Source organism: Ostrea edulis, chromosome 7, assembly GCF_947568905.1.
Source record: "Ostrea edulis chromosome 7, xbOstEdul1.1, whole genome shotgun sequence".
NCBI lineage: Eukaryota > Metazoa > Mollusca > Bivalvia > Ostreida > Ostreidae > Ostrea > Ostrea edulis.
In genome coordinates, this window is record NC_079170.1 from 64,455,979 (window position 1) to 64,478,558 (window position 22,580).

At 33.8% G+C, this 22,580-nt stretch overlaps 2 long non-coding RNA genes across 2 annotated transcripts; one reads left to right on the plus strand and one right to left on the minus strand.

The window, feature by feature from the left end:
• Positions 1–465: 465 nt before the first annotated feature.
• On the minus strand, positions 466–2,001 carry LOC125660915 (uncharacterized). Its single transcript, XR_007364542.2, has 2 exons — positions 1,775–2,001; positions 466–570 (listed from the first exon to the last, which is right to left on the minus strand). It is a non-coding gene; the product is annotated as an uncharacterized LOC125660915 (long non-coding RNA).
• A 1,574-nt stretch (positions 2,002–3,575) lies between these two features.
• On the plus strand, positions 3,576–21,570 carry LOC130048421 (uncharacterized). Its single transcript, XR_008797204.1, has 3 exons — positions 3,576–5,176; positions 19,482–19,781; positions 20,820–21,570. It is a non-coding gene; the product is annotated as an uncharacterized LOC130048421 (long non-coding RNA).
• Positions 21,571–22,580: the final 1,010 nt, after the last annotated feature.

Sequence of the window (22,580 nt, forward strand, 5' to 3'; positions counted from 1 at the left end):
AAAATACACAGTATGTGATGGAGTTTTAATATTACAATTATAGATGTCTTGGCATTTCGGGTAATAGTTCGTATATCGATGAATTGAAATCGGAAAATTGAAAAAAATTAATAGGGTCGGTGGATATATAGGGTCGGGCAGGCGACCTGAAACAAACATATTTTTTAATTTTGGCCTAGTCATAAAATTATTTTTTATATTTTCATCTTTGTTTGGAAATAAAAATGGGCAGGTGGGTGGATTTTTTTTTTTTTTTCAGAATATATATTTCACGTTCATTATTCTCACATGTTGCTGTAGAGTGTAGATTACTTCATTTTTTTTTTACATTGTTTTCTTTGGAAAGAAAATTTCCATACAGCAATATTATAATTGTTGTTGAGTGATTTTGAAGTACATTTTCATGTAACACTGAAGTTGAACATTCTTTTTCACTTTTCTAGATAATAGTAATTTTTAGCTCACCTGAGCTGAAAATTCAAGTGAGCTTTTCCAATCCCCTGTTGTCCGTCTGTCTGTAAACTTTCACATTTCTGACTTCTTCTCAAGAACCACTGGGCCAATTTCAACCTAACTTGACAAAAAGCATCCTTGGTGAAGGGCTTTCAAGTTTGTTCAAATAAAGGGCCACACCCCCTTTCAAAGGGAAGATCTAATTACAAAATTGCAAAAATAGGGTGGGGTCATTTAAAAATCTTCTTCTAAAGAACCACTGGGCCAGATGATGTGAAAGTTACATGAAAGCTTCCGGACAAGTGTAGATTGAAGTTTGTTCAAATCATGACCCCCCTGGGGTAGAATAGGGCCACACTAGGTGATCAAAGTTTTACATGTACAGATATATAGGGAAAATCTTCACAAGAAGTAGGAAAATAACAAGGCCAGTAAAATACAAATTTACGTAAAGGCTTCCTGAAATAGTGCAGATTCAAGTTTGTCATAATCATGCCTCCCAGGGAAGGTTGGCCGAGGCCACAATAGGGGATCAAAGTTTTACATTCAAATAAGTATAGAGAATTTTCAAGAACCATTAGGCCAGAGCAGTTTACATTTACATGAAAGCTTCCTGACATACAGCTCTGTAGTACAGATTCAAGTTTGTAAAAATAAAATTTTCAAAAGGTGTCGCTGTGTTTGGTGTAATTTTTGTTCGTTCTGCACAAACTAGCTCATTCAGCTTGACATAGCCTAGGTAATTTACATATAAAGTTTTAATTTTTCGTAAATTAAAATTTCGTGTAGCAATTGTGGCCAGATCAAATTTTCCTTCCAATGTTATAATAGGACTGGACATGGGTATCATTTTTGTATACAATTTAAAGTATGATTTTGCATGTACACATTTTTCTAATGCCTGTACACAATTATTAAACACCAGGCATGCCCTCCTATCCCCCTTACAAGCTATGTTTGTGTTTTCTTTTGGAGTTAGATTTTAGGTAGTGAGTAGGTTTGGGCCACAATACTTGAATAGGAATCAAAGTTTTAGAAGCGAATATGTAGAAAAAATCTTTAAATATGAGCCAAGGTGAATCAGGTAAGCGATGTGGCCCATGAGCCTCTTGTTTGAATATGCAGGATATGCCATTGCCGTATCTGCTAATTAATGAGTCATAATTACCATCATTGTACTACAAAGCAACAGTCACTTTACTCTAGTTCTTTTGCTAAATATTGTTCAATTCAGTTTGCCATCATCTTCTAGTCTAATTAAGACATGCACATTCAATAAAGTTCCAAAGACAGGATTGGGAAATGGCATGGTATCGCATACTTTCACATTCAATAGCATCTCCATTAATCAATTTTAACAAGGCCTACATTTTCAGTCACTTGATCAAATGTATATTATGTACTGCAACAGTCCTTCACAACGCCCACATCTTAGAGTATACCCTTATAATAGAAACATGTCAAATATACCACACAACATGCCAAAATGTTATAGTCAGTCATTGAAATGCTCTAAATGGTTGATATACAAGTTTTGTTTTTTTTTTTAAAAAAGGTAGAATAAATAACAATGGGGTGGGTAATTTTGAGAGGGGTGGGCTTGGATGATAATCTAAATATCAAATTCTATGTGGCCTAAGTACAGTAAATATGAAAGCAGATCTCAGTATTTAGCAATTTTGTTGATCCATAATTTATTTACAGATTTTATATTATATCATTTTGTATAATTAAAATCTTAGATGATATATGTAGAATAATTATATCATTTAGCAAAATGTAATGATTTGTAAACTATAGATACATATAAAATGTAGTAAATTTGTGTAACATTCAACCCAAAAATGAATTTGCATATTTTAATTGATTTTTTTTTCTTATCATTTCCATATTTTTTCAACTTAAAATGACCACCAACAAATTATGAATAATTTGTTTTTTAGCTTAGCTGAGCTTTTCTGATTGAAACTTGTACTGAAGTTTATATTGTCAGTCTTTCCATCTGTCTGTCACAAAATCTTGTGACCGCTTCTCCTCCCGTATATGGCTTATTGGAGAGACTTGAAACTGTGTACAATGCTTCATTGCCATTTGTAGATGTGCATATATTGATTCAGAAGAGGGATGGAGGATGTTATATAGCTTGTAAACACTTCTCCTCTTATATGGTTTATCGAATAGCCAGGGAATGGGATACAATTGTTCACAGTCCAGCACGAGTTATTTCCACCTGAATACAGGGGGCGCACAACATGGTGAGGTCCTCAAGTGATTTTATTATTATAAGGAATAGATAGAAAATTTACTCTTTCTGATTGTAATTAAATGCAAGTAAAGGAATTTTTGTAGAAATTAAGTGTAATTACTAATGTTGATATGACTACAAAATGTTTAGTCATTTATATGTCCTGTATGGGATTTTTCACATTCCACGATATCTCAGCTAAGATCAGAATAAGGATGAGCAATTCTTTGATTGATACTTTTTATCAATATTATTGATGACCAAAAAAAAAATCCAATGAATATGCAAGAAATTACATGTGCAACCAACACATGCAATCATTTATAACTTGAAATCCTTACACTGTGGACAAAAATATGTACACCAGCTAGTGTCAGTAAACGGAACATGTTAAAGTATATTAAATCCGTATCTCAAATGCAAATTTTCTGTTGAAATCTGTTTTCTAATGTATAGTATAAAATTATAGTGGAACTATAAAATTTAAGGAACTAATTGATTGAATTTCAGGATTTTTCACTTTTCACGATATCTCAGCTAAGATCAGAATAAGGATGAGCAATTCTTTCATTAATACTTTTTATCAATATTATTGATGACCAAAAAAATCCACAATGAATATGCAAGAAAGTACATGTGCAACCAACACATGCAATAATTAACTTGTAATCCTTTCACACTGTGGACAAAAATATGTACACCTGGTGTCAATAAACGGAACATGTTAAAGTATATTGAATGCGTATCTCTAATGCAAATTTTCTGTTGAAATCTGTTTTCTAATATATTGTATAGTATAAAATTAATAAAATTATAGTGGAACTATAAAATTTAAGGAACTAAATAATTGAATTTCAGTTCAGGACTAACCTTTACACCCCCCCCCCACCCCCCTTCACGATTTAGGATTTGAAGCTTTTCGTTTTGTTATTTTTGTTTGTTTTTGCTTTTCAAGAATTTTCAGACAATAATTGTAAAGTCAGCTTCACCTTGCCTCTCCCTTTTTGAAAATAATGCTACATACCCGACGATTAAATTTATATCATCATATGCCATTATGGTTTCATGGTGCTTTTGTTCCCAGGGGTCTATTAATTTTTTTAAATTTTTTTTTTTACAGATTACTCATGAAAGTTTTGGTATTAATTGTATCATTACTTGGACAGATTAGGCACTAAATAGACCTACTGGATATAGGTCTTGTCTATAGTCCTTCTCTCCCCCCCTCCCCCCTTCCCATCCCTTCAATTTAACGAAATGAATATATTCTAAAGTGTTCTTAGTAGAATTGGATAAACTATAAGCTTTGTTAATTACTGTATAGGGGGAAATTAAATCACGGTGAAAATTTTTCGCTATACTCGTGGTCTAAACAAATCCGTGAATTTAAGAAACTGTGAATATTTTTGTTTTTTTTTATTCTTTGATACACAATGTGTTTTAAAAACGGGGAGGGGGCTTATAGTGATTCGAATTTGCGAATTTATGAATCCGCAAATGTGTTTAAAATGAAGAAAAAAACGCGAAAATTACAACCCGTGAAATTATTCCCCTATACAGTATAAGAGATATGATACAACCCATAATAAAGATTTTGATCCCATAAGCTTTACAATATCCTATTTGTTACCACTATTTTATCTGAATCTTAGGACCCCATCGGTAAGCACGCCCCTTACTTCCAGTTTAAGGGCAGTAACTGCAAAAATGAAGTCCATTGTGTACAATACTTCATTATCATTTAATGTTCTTCACATTCTTTTGACCCAGGGATGACTGTGATATTTTCCTACAATTTACAGTGGATCAAAGAAAATTGTTTTATAGTATTTTTTCTTCTTTATGCATATGACCCAGTATGTCTCTGCAGAGCACAGATCTACATCTGGCATTTTCTAATGACTTTATGTTAAATTTTTTTAGTGATCAATCAACTTTTTTAAGATTAGTTTTTCAATCAAAAATAGCGTAAATATAAGTCTATAGCTAACCAGGGGTATGATGCATGTGACCCAAATTTGTCATTATGCAGGGACCTATATCTATTCTACGAAGTATATTTGATGCGCATTAAAGTTTGAAAATTTTAATTCAAAATATGCATTAAAACCGCTGTTTGAACAGGGCATAAGTATTATTTTAAGGTTACATATATACGTAAGTATCTTTGCTAGATATGATGTTCAAGAAGATTAATCAGTTTTTTAATTACTGATTAGATCACCTGAGTGGGTATAGGGATTGATAAACTAAGATTCTGAATTTTTTAAAAAGCAAACAGACAGATGAAAGAGCTTGTTAAATATCATAATACAGTCCATCATATAACAAGGGTGCATGAAAATCAGGTTCTAGAGCAGATATTAATAGGTAGAATATTGATGATACGTCTTATCTGGTACATGTAAGTTGTAATGTTCACCCTCTTCATTAATACTGTGCATTTTGACAAAATGGTACATGAAGTGCAGTGGTACAGTACTGGCTTATTGGAGTTCATAGTGTCTATATGTTCCTGCTCATTTTTTATCTTCCATACCATGCAGTACATTAAGGGGTTGGAGGTTTCATTTGGAGCACTTCCAATTTGGGGAGCTAAGGATACATTTGTTTTTCATAAAAACAATCTGTAGTTATGATATATTTGTCATAAAATGTTTATGATATCTGTATCACTTTGAATCTTTAAAAAAAGATAATTGATATTTAAATTAATATTTACAGCTGATCATTTGATAAACACTTACTTTGTAGAAATAGAAATTATGATTTTTATCTATTTATACATTTATTGCTATTTCTATGAAGACCTTTTACTAATCACTTCTCTAAATATTTTTGCAGATTTGTCAGAATGTTATGCATCGTGATCAACAGAAAAGAACTTCATAGGTAGACCAAAGCTGACATGGGATGAGATCCTAGAACGAGACCTAGAGTTTACAGGATTGGATAGGATCAATCCACTGGGTCGCCAAGTGTGGAAGTACAAACTTCAACCTCGACAGGACAGCCAGGCCTCACCCTTGCAAAAAGATTAATTTGGCCTGGATAGTCAAAATGAGTGATGATGATTGATATCAAGGTCTGACACTGGAAGCTCAGTAAGGGTAGATGCTGGCAATGGAGCTGTTTAGCAATAAAACAAACAAGTTTAACATTAAACATGTTTGTATACTTTTTTGGCTCACCTGAGCCAAAGGCTCAAGTGAGCTTTTCTGATCACCTTTGCCTGTCGTCTGTCTGTTTATAAACTTTTCACATTTTCATTTTCTTCTCCAGAGTGAACCACTGGGCCAGTTTCAATCAAACTTGGTATGCATCATCAATAGATAAAGGGTATTCAAGTTTGTTCATATAAAGGATCATGCACCCTTCAAAAGGAAATAATCATGGAAATGCAAAAATAGGGTGGGGTCATTTAAAAAACCTTTTCAAGAACCACTGGACCAGGAAAGTTGAATTCACATGAAAGGTTCCTGTTTTGTGCAAATCATGGTCTCTGGGGGTAGGGTGGGGTCACAATAGAGAATCAAAGTTTTACATTCATATATCAGTGCATATTCAAGTTTGTAAAAAGCTCACAGGGGTAGGGTGGGGATTACAATAGGGGATTTAAGTTTTACATGTGAAATATATACAAGGAAAATCTTTTAAAATCTTCTCCTCAAAAACTAGATGCAGAACCGTAGCTCTTTGAAAAGAGAGCTTCAGATGAACCTCTTATAAAAAAAACTTCAATTTATGGCAGAGAAAAAAAGTGCATGTTTAAGTCCCTCTATCACTGCATTCCTGCATCGCTGTCTCATGAATTTAATATTAAATAATTCCCAACATATTTTCCCACTATACTTGTTTCCAAACATACTTTCAAATATTTTCTAAACCCACATATAACCCCAAAACAGCTTCAAGTGATTTCAATTTCTTTGTTGATGTAGCCATGTTAAGTAGCCAGTCAATTTGAACCCCAGTTCATTTCCATACTCATACTCATTTTGAAACATAATGTCTGTGTGAACTAATATCCTCACAAATATTTTTAGTGAAATATTTTGGATGAAATCATCCCAGTTGGGTTAAATACTTATTATTCAAATACTGTAGGTTTGAATATTGAACTAATTTCACAGCTTTCTTAAGTTTGGTCCCCATCCCCGCCAGTCTGTTTTTACGCTTAACTATTGAAATGGAGTGTTAGGGATCAGACTAGGCTTTTATAGCATTATCAATTTTCAAAAGCTTTAGAAAAATTATACAATTTTAGGTCACTTGAGTAAACTCAGATGACATATTGCTATTGATCTGCATCTGTTGTAGTCCGTCGACGTTAACAATTGAACATTTTTAACTAAATTCTATAACTGAAAGATGAAGATACCGCACAGCGATCAATCTACGATTCGAATAACGGAATTCTTTTCAAATTTAGTATGAAGCACACAAATTTACATGAAACCTTCTTGACATAGTGCATATTCAAGTTTGTTAAAATCATTTCCCCGGGAGGTATGGTGTGGTAACAATAGGGGGTCAAATTTTATATGCTAGCTGATATAAAGGAAAAATCTTTAAAGATATCTCTTGAACTATTTAAGCTAGGGCTTTCATATCTTGTATATACAATTTTTATGGCAAAACAAATCTGACCTATTCAGTATGTCCTGAACTACATTGTGTTTAAGGTAGATATTTCATATATATTATATATTATGAATTTCTTATGATAAAACCTTTCATCTTGTTGAGGAGCCTCTCACCTCTGGTTGGCGCGGGTTTGAATCCTGCTCGCACCGGTAATTGAGAAAGTTTCCCAGTTTACTCTCAGAAGGTCGGTGGTCTCTTCCCAGGTACATTGTATCTGGGTTCTCTCTTCCACCAATAAAAACTGGGCACCACCAGATAACTGAAAAATTGTTGAGTGTGGCGGAAAACAGCTAAAACAATCAATCATATTATGTTATTTGACCTTGTGACCCTGAATTCTGAGTTTGACATACTTTTAAGAAAGTATAACGTATTAAGTATATCCAGGACTATTTTAGATAGGGCTTTTATGTTTTTTATATTGATTACTTATGGCAAGGTCTTTCATATCATACCAAGACCTACGACTTTTTACCTTGGTCTTATCCAGAACAGCAATATCATGCTAGTCATATCTTTGTCTTATATGATTTCATTTTAGTAATGTTGTGTTCTTTAGAGCTAGGTTTGGGTCACATTATTCATGAGAATAAAGATTGATAAAATAGCATTTAAAAATCAAAACAGCAGGGCCAAGATGACTCAGGTGAGCGATTTGGCCCATGGACCTCTTGTTGATTTTGATATTTCTACCTATATCATTTGTATGAGAAATGGAACTCCTTTTTTTTCCTTTTACAAATACATGTATTATCATATGGATCCATCTTTGTTGATTATTTAATCAAAGGACATATTCAATTCATTCAATGTATTAAATGTAAATTTATGGATATGTCTGTGGTTGAATTACTTATGTATGTATGTATACAATTTTCTCGCACATGCAATTACATATATGATGTATATATATTTACTAATTGTACATATAATATCCCCTGTTATATAATAAAATATATGACTGAGAATAAAAGACCTGCTGTTTTCATTGCTACCATGAAACATTGAAAGATTAGAATAATTCAAATATCTCAATGAATTCTATGATATATGAATTTGATATTTGTATATGATTGCCTCACTGGTGTTCAATGTGAACTTTGGTTTATCGTTTCAGTTTGCTCGATCTTTATATCAAATTAAAATTTAAGACAAATAAGGAATTATTTCCGAAATTGGTTAATATGGTACATTGTAGTAAAATAATCAAGAGTTTATTCATATGAGATAGCCAAATTTCACATGGATAACCAGTGACTGATTCTTGATTGTCAACATTTTCACCGAACAGTTCAGAAATTACCATGGTACATGTACATACTATTAGGGGATCATAAAATTCCTTAAAGAGTGACAAATTTTTAAATATCACCTTTTCAAGGAGAAAAATCCTCTTACGTATATGAATACTATGAAGAGATTGAAAGAGAGGTGGCTAGATCACTTGTATGGTGAGATTCAATTGTGGCAAGAACTGGTATGATGTCTTGAGTCAGAAAGCACTGGAATCCACTAGGAATAGTTTTAGATCTATGGAGCGCCAAAATAACAAACTCAGATATTTGAAGATATCTTTAATTATTTGAAGATATTATCAATTCATTTCATGCATGCAACATTTCAATCAAAGATCTCTTCAAATAATTAATGATATCTTCATTTGAATTGAATTATTGATATCATTATTTATTCCGCTGAATTGATGCACACAATAATTTAATTGTTGCTCTCCTCAAATGAATTATAATTTAATGATACCAACAATAGAATTAATGCATGCTACAATTCAATTGAAGAGAACATTAATTCATTAATGCTAACATCACTTAATGTGCGCAATAAATGAATTATTGCTCTCTTCTATTGAATTAATGATATCATTAATTAAATTGATGCGTGCAATAATTATGTTAGAGAGAGTAATTATCTAATTGAGATATAATCCTTAATTAATTCGACATATCCACAACTGAATGAATGATTTCTTTAATTGAATTGTTGCTCTCTTTAAAAAAAAACAAAAAAAAACAACCATGTGCGCATTAATTACTTATGAAATAGCCCTGTATATATAATTAAAAAGATCTATTGAATTAAAAGAGATAATCAAGTCATTCATACAGAGCTCTAAATTAATTTTTGCAAGCAATATTTCCACCACATGGATATTATTGGACTTCAATTATTTGAGCTTATGTAACACATTAAGATTTTAAAAATCATCCTGGTGAATTTGTATTACAAAAGTCATGAGAGGACACGTCCAGTTTTTGAACAAAAACAGAAAGTAATATATTCCCTTGAATTTGGTCATCCCTGTCCTCAGTGTGTTTCAGACGTGTTTGGGTGGGGGGGGGTCCAACATGTTTAGCGGATATTTAGTTGTTGGCATGTGGCGGGAGCGAAACCAGGAATTATCCAAGGGGAGGACGTAATGAGTGCCTAAAGCACGAAATCTCTAAACAAAAATATCTAAGATGAAGGAAAATCGTGATTTTGGGGGTTTTTCTATTACAATTTTGTCCTCATATTTCAAAGTGAGATGATAGTCAAAATTGACATAATTTCCATGTACATATCATAAACATGTAGATATTTTTGTAACAGTATATGAAGGAATCTGGAGCAAATCCTGATTCTGAAGTTATATAAACTGGTGTTATACACCGGATTTTCAAAGAATTTATGGTTTTTGCAACGTTTGATTAAAGTTTTCTGTAAGGCCACATCTATGTAGTTACATTTACACAGAATGTTCATGAAAATATTACCTTTTGGAGTGGAATTAAGATATCGCGTAACATTTTTTTTTTTTTTTTTACAAAGATATCTAATTTTTATCTATATCAAAAGTAAAAAAAAAAACTTAAAAGTAATACAAAAAATGTATATAATTATTAATACTTGTTTTAGATCTTTTAGGCACTGCATTATACAGAATTTTGATTTTATTTATCATACGTTTTGGTTGAATTACTACCGAGTCTGGCCCGTACAGCATGTATTGACAAACGAGGGAGTCTATAATCATAGAAGTATATATATATATATATATATATATATATATATATATATATATATATATATATATATAATGATAATTATTATAAGTTATTATTACAATTAAAGTTATCATTATGGACACTACTACCCCTCCCCCGACCGGTCGCGGTAGCTCATTGGTAGAGAGTTCGCTTCGTAACCGGGAGGTCGTGAGTTCAAGCACCGTTCATGCGCAAACCCAATTTTAAGACGTTGAAATTGGTAGTGATTGCTCCTTCGCCAAACGCTCGACATTTAGAAGTGAGAATCACGGATCTTTTAGATGTGACCTTATAAACGTAGATCCCAGGTCGTACATGTAATAGGTGTTCGCACGATATTTCAAAGAACCCTCACTGCTACGACCCTGAACCCTATGGATACATTGGATAGGTACTCCGCTTAAAGCTGGTTACGTCTCAATATGAATAAAATATTCTCGACGGGACGTAAATTATATAAGCGATCAATCATCCAATCAATACTATCCCCCCCCCCTTTGTTTTGGTTGATTTTCTTAAGGCGATAATTTCAACGAAATGTGTGGAATGCCTGTCTATCCCATCCCAATTTCGATTTATGTAATTGTTTCACACTTTTTTGTAAGTTTTAGAGATTGGCCTTATGTATTTAGCGTGGTGAGAATGATTGTTTGGATGTTCAGAGTGTTTAACTGGCCGCGTGTTTCAGAGTGTTCAATTGCCTGTGTGTAAAGGAAAGTGTTCAATTGACCGTGTGTAAAGGAAAGTGTTCAATTGACCGTGTGTAAAAGAAAGTGTTCAATCGCCTGTGTGTAAAGGAAAGTGTTCAATTGCCTGTGTGTAAAGGAAAGTGTTCAATTGACCGTGTGTAAAGGAAAGTGTTCAATTGCCTGTGTGTAAAGGAAAGTGTTCAATTGCCTGTGTGTAAAGGAAAGTGTTCGATTGACCGTGTGTAAAGAAAAGTGTTCAATTGCCTGTGTGTAAAGGAAAGTGTTCAATTGACAGTGTGTAAAGGAAAGTGTTCACTTGATAAGCAAAAATTCAAGGAGTGAATAAAACTATATTTCACAAATTTCGACCGCAGCAATGTCTTCTATGTTGTTTTTAGTACCAAATAGTAAATTTTCGTACTAAAACACCAATAACTGTAGAAGTGTTCAGTTGCAGGTGGGAAGTTAAGGTGTTCATTTGACACGCGTTACACGTATGTGTGTGTGTGTGTGTGTGTGTGTGAGCCCTGTCAATTGAACCAGTGAATAAGAAGGCACACGTGTAAGTCAACACGGGGTCGGCCAAAGGAACACGGAAATGGTGGTGTTCAGTTGGATTTTTATAAAAATCAACATAAAATCATTAAATGGGTCATCTACCATCAAAATCCTGAAGTGTTTACTTAACAGGATTTATGAGATGTGTGTAACAAGTGTGTAAAGATTTAGCACTCGTCCATCTTTTTCCCTTGCGAGCATGGCTTACACACTTTCGAAGTGCGCATGCTCTGTTTTAAATGACGTCATTTGTGATATCATCATAATGGAGTTTTCCAGGGAAAGAAGTTGGCCCATCTGAGGTAAGTAAACACGGTTGAAAGAATTTTTTTGCATATTATCAATGGGTTTTTTATTAGATAGACTGATTAAATGGTGTTTCATACCGATCGTGTTATGTACAAGCGAGTACCCAAGTTACTGAAAATTTCGATGATAAAAGTGATAAATCTGCGTGAACTGTTTGGTTTTTTTTTTCTTTTTGAAATATAATCTTTTCAGTTAATGTACTCTGTATACTAAGAATTCATATTGATTTCGGATAGAATTTCACAAAAAGATTTGCGCCAGGTCCTTAGGAATCAACCCCCCTACCCCACCCCCCCCCCCCACACGGCACATTTTTTGGATGATTGGAACGTATACCCCTTTACATCTGTCTCCCTACTTTGAAGTTTTTTCCAACGCCATGACATAAATAATAAATAGATAAATAAATAAAAATGCAAAAATAAAAAAGAAAGATGTATATTTATTCGGATTGGCATGTTCCACTTTGTCCGGGTTGAAATCCCTGAGGATGCAAATGTACATTACGCCGCACTGCTTGCAGTACGTACATGGTACAGGCGTACCGCATAGGTATGTAACTACTAAGACTATAAACCAAAGAGAATATGATATGTAAAACTATTACTCTGAATGCGTTTTACTTGTTTACAATGTAGCCTGTCGGGCTGTGGTGTCACACGCGTGGTTTACATGTGCACTTTAGGTGGCAGTGGAGGAAATTCGAACGATGTATGGATTATTGTCTCCTGGTAACTTTGGCAGGGCTCACGCTGCCCATCGCATTTGTCGCATTTTGCGATTTTTCAGAAAAAAATGCGACAGAAATTCCGGAAATACGACACGGAAATTTCGTATTTTATAATTCGCGCGCCATTTTGAATTTCAGCTGTTGGCATCCAAACAGCCTTAGGGCAGTTTTACCTATGCAGAATCTGGATACCCTGTCGCATCGGAGCAATAAGACTTAGGGGCGTCTTGTTTATTTAGCAGTTTACACAAAACAAAGGGTTGATCCTCTATGTACAGGTAGGTGTGAATGAAATGAACTTTGCACGTGCGAGTTGCCTATACAGTATATTGTAATACACTGGGGAGATAACCCGAGTCATTAATGGGGAGCTACCTGTTTTGTACTGGATGGAATAAAAAGCGTGTGATTGTGCACACAAGCTAGTCAATGGAAGATACTTCCGTGGTAATAAAAATATATATAATTTAATTTGTCGGTTCATCACAATACAAAAGCGATTTCATCTAGAAAGTTAAACTAGAATGTTCAGCTATATTTTCTAATCCATTTGACGGTAGTCTAGTGTATAAATAGATGAATGTTGGGAAATTGCATTATTCTTTAGGTCTTTGGTTTGATCTATTTAGAAAATGGCTACGAGGAAACGCAAAACAGAAGGTTTAATTCTTCTGAAATTACTATGCTGTCATCTTTTGACCTCACATCATCTTAAGCCATTTAAAATTTGTTTCAGACTTCATGAATTCCCTTCTCCTCTACATGATGAGATTCACCAAAGGACCACTTTGTCATTCTGGATTTCAAGATGAAAACAGGATTCTTCAGTGAAAATGTGCATGGTGTGAAACTATGATCATGTGTTATGTATTACAGTAATTAATTTTCAGTAACTTTGTCATCAGTGACTTTTTCTAGACTGCAAATTTAATGAGTAATATATGTCATTTACACTACTAAAATGATTAATAAACATTTAGAAACTCATTTCTTGTCTTTATTTAATATATATAGCCAGTTTATATGCTATGAAATACTCCTAATTTTTTCTGGTATGAAATAGAATTAAGTCAACTTAGCCAAAAACAATTTTAGAAATAAAACCATGATTGTGCTGCAATGTCATCAGACTGACTAAAAAGCAATCTACTGAAATACAATCGATTTTCACAATATCCTAATAATTATAATGATTTGTGATTAAAGCTAAACAAAGCTATGTTGTATACATCGTGTAAGAATAATCAGAGATTTGATATGTTGTATATGCCTCTTGAATGATATACATGAAATATAAATCTACAGTAAACGTGTACGAGTCGATGCATGCGCGCCAGGATGCGACACAAAATGTTGGTCCAGTGTGAGCCCTGCTTTGGCAGTTACTTTTTGCTTTCAATCTACTTTTTAAGAATGATTCAACCCTCGCTAATCATTTCCAAGCTGCATTTCGATCTTGGAAGAATGATCTTCAGCAACAATACAAAATTAAGGGATGATGTTGTGTACTGAGTTTTGCTTGATTGTTTACATCAGTGATTGTTTATGTGATGTATAAACTGATCAAGCTGTACAGTGTCATGACATATAGTGGCATAGCTTCCATTTATATGCTTGCGCATCATTTTGTCAGAAGAAGAAATTTCTAAAATTAAGATTTTTAACATGTATATGATTATATGTGTTTGTTTGATTTTAGTATAATACCTGTAGAGAATATTTCAGTAATATGAAGTGCGACACATTTAGACGCATGCATGTGGTGTTTAAAGGTCTCATCTGAAAGACCAGCAACTTTCTCTTTTGAATACTAAATATGATGATGGAGCATTCACCTCACTACCTACATTTACACCCTAAATAAAGTACATTAGCATGGCTCGAAACCATGATTTCTTCATCATGAAGCAAATGCTCTGTTACCACTGAGCTACCAATTTTTTAACATGAATTCATAGCTAAAAATTTTAAAAATTTATAACTAATTTTTTGGTTAATTCCATAAATATTATTCCTCTCTCTAGACACAATTCTGGGTAACCCCCTGCCTTTGGGGATATAAGCACATCATTTCTTTCAGAATGGTACAATGTCAGGAGAGCTTTTTTTATTTGTTATACTCTTAGTGTTGATGGTATCTATGAACAACAGGATAATGTTTTTAGATTATTATTTCTGATATCATATTTGTAAATTGTTTATGAGGGGTTGTTAAAGTTTGTGGACAAAAGGACACACTTATTAAAAATTCAAAGTTATGATAAGTAAAAAATATAGGAGATGTGTAACAAGATTGTAGATTTGAACATTTTAATTTTAATTAATTTTTATAAGTATTGATTTCAGATACATGTATGACATTGCATGCTTGATCGGGGAGGGGGGGCTACAGTTAGATAATATTCTGGTCAGCACATTCGATAAACTACAGTTGTACATGGAACTCATTAAATCACTTCTTTTTCTTTCAGTGGTCTTCAACTTTTAATCTCCAAGAAGGAAATGTAATTAAAAGATGAATAAAGTATCCCTAAGAATACCAGAAGAAAAGCTGTGTTGAGAAAAACAGCCCTTCCTCAGTACCTCAGAACTAGATGATAGCCCTTGTTACTTTATGCTGAATATGACACAGTATAGAAGATCTGATCATGAAGAAGTTACACCATTGATGCACTTGCCAACTGCCAAAACTACTTTCTGATAGTATGACGAGATTAGAAGATATCATGGTGTAGTCATGACACAAACTGCAAATCAAAGATTGTCTTCCCCAGAGGATGAACAGAGTGCTTCACATGGATAACATTTCCTTTTCGAGTTTTGAAATTAGTAAGTATACAAAATATTTTAGGCCACATAGTCATACAATTATTTTTTAGATTTCCATCCTTGCTTGGAAAAAAATAGGGCAGGTGGTGTATTTTTTATTTTTCAGAATATATATTTCCCGTTCATTATACTCGCATGTTGCTGTAGAGTGTAGATTACTTCATATTTTTTTTACATTGTTTTCTTTGGACAGAAAATTTTCATATAGCAATATTATAATTGTTTTTAAGTGATTTTGAAGTACATTTTCATGTAACACTGAAGTTGAACATTCTTTTGTGCTTTTTTGAATAATAGTAATTTTTAGCTCACCTGACCTGAAAGTTTAAATGAGCTTTTCCAATCCCCTGTTGTCCGTCTGTCTGTAAACTTTCACATTTCTGACTTCTTCTCAAGAACCACTGGGCCAATTTCAACCAAACTTGACAAAAAGCATCCTTTGTGAAGGGCTTTCAAGTTTGTTCAAATAAAGGGCCACACCCCCTTTCAAAGGGAAGATATAATTACAAAATTGCAAAAATAGGGTTGGGTCATTTAAAAATTTTCTCCTAAAGAACCACTGGGCCAGAAGAGCTGAAATTTACATGAAAGCTTCCTGATATAGTGTAGATTGAAGTTTGTTCAAATCATGACCCCCATAGGTAGGATGGGGCCACAATAGGGGATTAAATATTTTACATACAAATATAAAGGGAAAATCTTTAAAAATCATCTTCTCAAGAAACACTGGGCTAGGAAAGTACAAATTCACATAAAAACTTCCTGACATAGTGCAGATTCAGGTTTGTTAAAATCATGACCCCCTGGGGTAGAATGGGGCCATAAAAATCTTCTCAAGAACCATTAGGCCAGAGCAGTTTACATAATTTACATGAAAGCTTCCTGACATACAGCTCTGTAGTGCAGATTCAAGTTTGTAAAAATAAAATTTCGAAAAGGTGTCGCTGTGTTTGGTGTAATTTTTGTTCGTTCTGCACAAACTTGCTCACTCAGCTTGACACAGCCTAGGTGTTCATATGTAATTTTTTTATTTTTCGTAACTTAAAATGTCGTGTAGCAATGGTGGCCAGATCAAATTTTCCTTCCAATGTTATAATAGGACTAGACATGGGTATCATTTTGCATACAATTTAAAGTATGTTTTTGCATATACACATTTTTCTAATGCCTGTACACATTGAATTATTAAACACCAGGCACGTCCTCCGATCCCCTTTACAAGCTATGTTTGTGTGGGGTTTTTTGGAGTTAGATTTTAGGTAGGAGAAATCATGGCCCCGTGAGTAGGTTGGGCCACAATACTTAAATAGGGATCAAAGTTTTAGAAGCGAATATGTAGAACAAATCTTTAAATATGGGCCAAGGTGAATCAGGTGAGCGATGTGGCCCATGGACCTCTTGTTTGAATATGCAGTTTATGCAGGATCAGGATATGCTATTACCGTATCCGCTAATTAATGAGTCATAATTACCATCATTGTACCACAAAGCAACAGTCACTGTACTGTAGTTCTTTTGCTTAACATTATTCAATTCAGTTTGCCATCATCTTCTTCTAGTCTAAGACACGCACACTCAATAATAAAAGTTTCAAACACAGAATTGGGAAATGGCATGGTATCACATACTTTCACATTCAATAGCATCTCTATTAATCAATTTTAACAAGGCATACATGTGCAGTCACTTGACCAAATGCATATCACACTGCAACAGTCCTTCACAACTACCACATCTTTGGGTACCCTTGTAATAGAAACATGTCAAATATAACCACAACATGCCAAAATGTTAGGGTCAGTCATTGAAATGCTCTAAATGTTTGATATACAAGCCAAATATTTGTTCTCAACTTCTTTTTTTTTAAAAAAGGTACAATAAAAAATAATGGGGTGGATAATTTTGAGAGGGGTGGGCGTGGATCTGTAAATATGAAATTCTATGTGGCCTTAAGTACAGTAAATATGAAAGCAGATCTTAGTATTTAACAATTTTGTTGATCCATAATTTATTTACAGATTTTATATGATCTTATTTTGTATAATTAAAATCTTAGATGATATATGTAGAATAATTATATCATTTAGCAAAATGTAATGATTTGTAAACTATAGATACATATACATGTAGTAAATTTGTGTAACAATTAATACATTCAACCCAAAAATGAATTTGCATATTTTAATTGATTTTTAGCTCACCTGAACCAAAGGTTCAAGTGAGCTTTTCTGATCACATTTTGTCTGTCGTCTGTCCGTCTGTCTGTCTGTCGGTCTGTAAACTTTTCACATTTTCGACTTCTTCTCCAGAACCACTGGGCCAATTTCAACCAAACTTAGCCAAAAGCATCCTTGGGTGAAGGGCTTTCAAGTTTGTTCAAATGAAGGGCCATGTCCCTTTCAAAGGGGAGATAATCACAAAAATAGAGTGGGGTCATTTAAAAATCTTCTTCTCAAGAACCACTGGGCCAGAAGAGCTGAAATTTACCTGAAAGCTTCCTGACATATTGCAGATTCAAGTTTGTTCAAATCATGGCCCCCGGGGGTAGGATGGGGCCACAAGGGGGGTCAAAGTTTTACATACAAATATATACGGAAAAACTTTAAAAATATTCTTCTCAAGAACCACTAAGCCAGAAAAGCTGAGGCCAAAAATAAAAATTGATTTGTTTGATGTACTCCGACCGACCAATCAAATTTGCTCCTACCCGACCATTTTCCCCAGCAATTTAAAACTTTTTTTTTGGGGGGGGGGGGTCCCTTGAAAAATAGAAAATTCTCCTTATTCTAAAAGAAAATATTACAAATTTTCATGACGTTAAAAAAAACCAAAAAAAAAAAACCCTACCTACCGACCCGCCTTGAAAAATGTGAGTCGGAGTACATCAAACAAAAATATTTTTAATGATGGCCTGAGATTTACATGAAAGCTTCCTGACATAATGCAGATTCAAGTTTGTTCAAATCATGGGCCCCGGGGGTTGGATGGGGCCACAATAGGGGATCAAAGTTTTACATACAAATATATATGAAAAATCTTTAAACATCTTCTTCTCAAGAACCACTGAGCCAGAAAAACTGATTTTTACATGAAAACTTTCTGACATAGTGCAGATTTAAGTTTGTTCAAATCATGGCCCCCGGGGGTAGGATGGGGCCACAATTGGGGGGGACCCCATCAGTAAGCACGCCCCCTACTTCCGGTGTAATGGCAGTAACTGCAAAAATGAAGGCCATTGTGTACAATACTTCATTATCATTTAATGTTGTTCACGTTCTTTTGACCCAGGGATCGAATATTTTCCTACAATTTACAGTGGATCAAAGAGAATTGTTTTATAGTTTTTTTCTTCTTTATGCATATATGACCCAGTATGTCTCTGCAGAGCACAGATCTACATCTGGCATTTTCTAATGACTTAATGTTCACTATTTTTAGCGATCAATTAAGCTTTTTAAAATTAGTTTTTCAATCAAAATTAGCATAAATATAAATCTATAGCTAACCAGGGGTATGATGCATGTGACCCAAATTTGTCATTATGCAGGGGCCTATATCTATTCTACGAAGTACATGCATATTTAAAGTTTGAAAATTTTAATTCAAAATATGCATTAAAACCGCTGTTTGAACAAGGCATAAGTATCATTTTAAAGCTACACATGTACGTAAGTATCTTTGGTAGATATGATGTTCAAAAAGATTAATCAGTTTTTTAAATTACTGATTAGATCACCTGAGTGGGTATAAGGATTGATAAACTAAGATTTTGAATTTTTAAAAAAGCTAACAGACAGATGAAAGAGCTTGATAAATACCATAATACAGTCCATCATAACATGGGTGCATGAAAATCAGGTTCTAGAGCAGATATTAATATATTAGGTAGAACATTGATGATACGTCTGGTATATGTAAGTTGTAACACCCTCTTCATTAATACTGTGCATTTTGACAAAATAGTATATGAAGTCCAGTGGTTCCATTGAATTTGAACATATGTTGAATAAATATATAGTTAGTAGTGGTAGGGAACAGGTATTGTTTGAATGTGTCTACTATATTTCTTGTTAAATAACCTTCACTTTAATTTCAGTCAAACATAATTTTGCATCAAAGAGAAAAAGTGGCTTTGACATAACCTAGAAAATACAATATTCATTAAACAGAGCATGGCACCAGGATAGCTAGATGCCCATATTCCTAGCAAAATGAGCCAGTCCTAAAGAGAGTCCACTAGAGATGAAATAAAACTCATTAAAATGTATTGAGAAAAGGTATATATATATATATATATGTTTTGATTTGCACCTTAAGAGTATATTGATAATTTGTATTTTGACAGCCTCCAACTGAAATACAATGAAAATATTGCTGCAGTACTGTAATTATGTCTCCCTTCTTTTAGGGGAGATATATTGTTTTTGTACTTTCTGTCCGTCTGCCACAAAATCTTGTGAACACTTCTCCTATATGGCTTATCGGATAGACTTGAAACTTTGTACAATGCTTCATTGCCATTTGTAGATGTGTATATTGGTGGGACGGAAGGATCCAATTATTTTCCTAAAAGTTAATAGTAGATCTAAGAGGGGTGGAGGATGTAAAATACCTTGTCAACACTTCTCCTCCTATATGGCTTATTGGATAGATTTGAAACTTTGTACAATGCTTCATTGCCATTTGTAGATGTGCATATTGTCGGGACAGGAGGGTCCAATTATTTTTCTAAAAGTTAATAGTAGATCTGAGAGGTGTGGAGGATGTTAAAATAGCTTGTGAATACTTCTCCTATACGGCTTATCCGATAGACTTGAAATTTTGTAGAATACTTCAATGCCATTTGCGATGTGCATATTGCAGGGACAGATCAAAGATCCAAATGTTGTCCATAATATAGTGGATTGTAGGGGTGGAGGGTGTAAAATAGTTTGTGAACCCTTCTCCTATGTGGCTTAATTATTGGAGTTCATAATGTCTATGTTCCTGCTCATGCTTTATCTTCCTTACCATGCAGTACATTAAGGGGTTGGAGGTTTCATTTGGAGCACTTCCAATTTGGGGAGCTGAGGATACATTTGTTTTTCATAAAAACAATCTGAAGTTATGATATATTTGTCATAAAATGTTTATGATATCCGTATCACTTTGAATCTTTAAAAATGATAATTGATATGTGAATTAATATTTACAGCTGATCTTTTGATAAACACTTACTTTGTAGAAATAGAAATTATGATTTTTATCTAATTGTACATTTCTTGCTACCTTTTACGAAGACCTTTTACTAATCACTTCTCTAAATATTTTTGCAGATTTGTCAGAATGTTATGCATCATGATCAACAGAAAAAAACTTCACAGGTAGACCAAAGCTGACATGGGGTGAGATCCTAAAACGAGACCTAGAGTTTAGAGGATTGGATAGGATCAATCCACTGGGTCGCCAAGTGTGGAAGTACAAACTTCAACCTCGACAGGACAGCCAGGCCTCACCCTTGCAAAAATATTAATTTGGCCTGGATAGTCAAAATGAGTGATGATGATGATATTAAGGTCTGACACTGTAAGCTCAGTAAGGGTAGATGCTGGCAATGGAGCTGTTAAGCAATACAACAAACAGGTTTAACATTGAACATGTTTATATACTTTTTTAGCTCACCTGAGCCAAAGGCTCAAATGAGCTTTTCTGATCACCTTTGCCTGTCGTCTGTCTCTCTGTAAACTTTTCACATTTTCATTTTCTTCTCCAGAGTGAACCACTGGGCCAGTTTCAATCAAACTTGGTATGCATCATCAATAGATAAAGGGTATGCAAAAATAGGGTGAGGTCATTTAAAAAACCTTTTCAAGAACCCCTGGACCAGGAAAGTTGAATTCACATAAAAGGTTCCTGTTTTGTGCAAATCATGGTATCCGGGGGTAGGGTGAGGTCACAATCGAGGATCAAAGTTTTACATTCATATATAGTACAGATTCAAGTTTGTTAAAGGTCATGGCTCACAGGGGTAGAGTGGGGTCACAATAGGGGATCTAAGTTTTATATGTGAAATATATACAAGGAAAATCTTTTCAAATCTTCTCCTAAAAAACTAGATGCAGAACTAAACCCCAAATCGTAGCTCTTTGAGAAGATATTGGGGCAAGTCAGAGCGCTAGAGCTTTATATGAACCCCTTATTAAAAATCTTCAATTTACGGCACAGAAAAAAGTGCATGGTTAAGTCCCTCTATCACTGCATTCCTGCATCGCTGTCTCATGAATTTAATATTAAATAATTCCTAACATATTTTCCCACTATACTTGTTTCCAAGCATACTTTCAAATATTCCTTAAACCCACATATAACCTAAAAACTCAGAGCTTCAAGTGATTTTCTTTGTTGATGTAGCCATGTTAGGTATACGTAGCCAGTCAATTTGAACCCCAGTTCATTTCCATACTCATACTCATTTTGAAACATAATGTCTGTGTGAACTAATATCCCCACAAATATTTTTAGTGAAATATTTTGGATGAAATCATCCCAGTTGGGTTAAATACTTATTATTCAAAAACTGTAGGTTTGAATATTGAACTAATCTCACAGCTTTCTTAAGTTTGGTCCCCATCCACTCTAGTCTGTTTTTACGCTTAACTATTGAAATGGAGTGTAAGGGATCAGACTAGGCTTTAATAGCATTATCAATTTTCAAAAGCTTTAGAAAAATTATACAATTTTAGGTCACTTGAGTAAACTCAGATGACATATTGCTATTGGTCTGCGTCCGTTGTAGTCCGTCGATGATAAGAATTGAATATTTTTAACTAAATTCTATAACTGAAAGGTGAAGATAACGAACAGCGATCAATCTACGATTCGAATAACAGATTTATTTTCAAATTTAGTATGAAGCACACAAATTTACATTAAACCTTCCTGACATAGTGCATATTCAAGTTTGTTAAAATCATTTCCCGGGAGGTATGGTGTGGTAACAATAGGGGATCAAAGTTTTATATGCTGATATATTTAAAGGAAAAATCTTTAAAGATATATCTTGAACTATTTAAGCTAGAGCTTTCATATCTTGTATA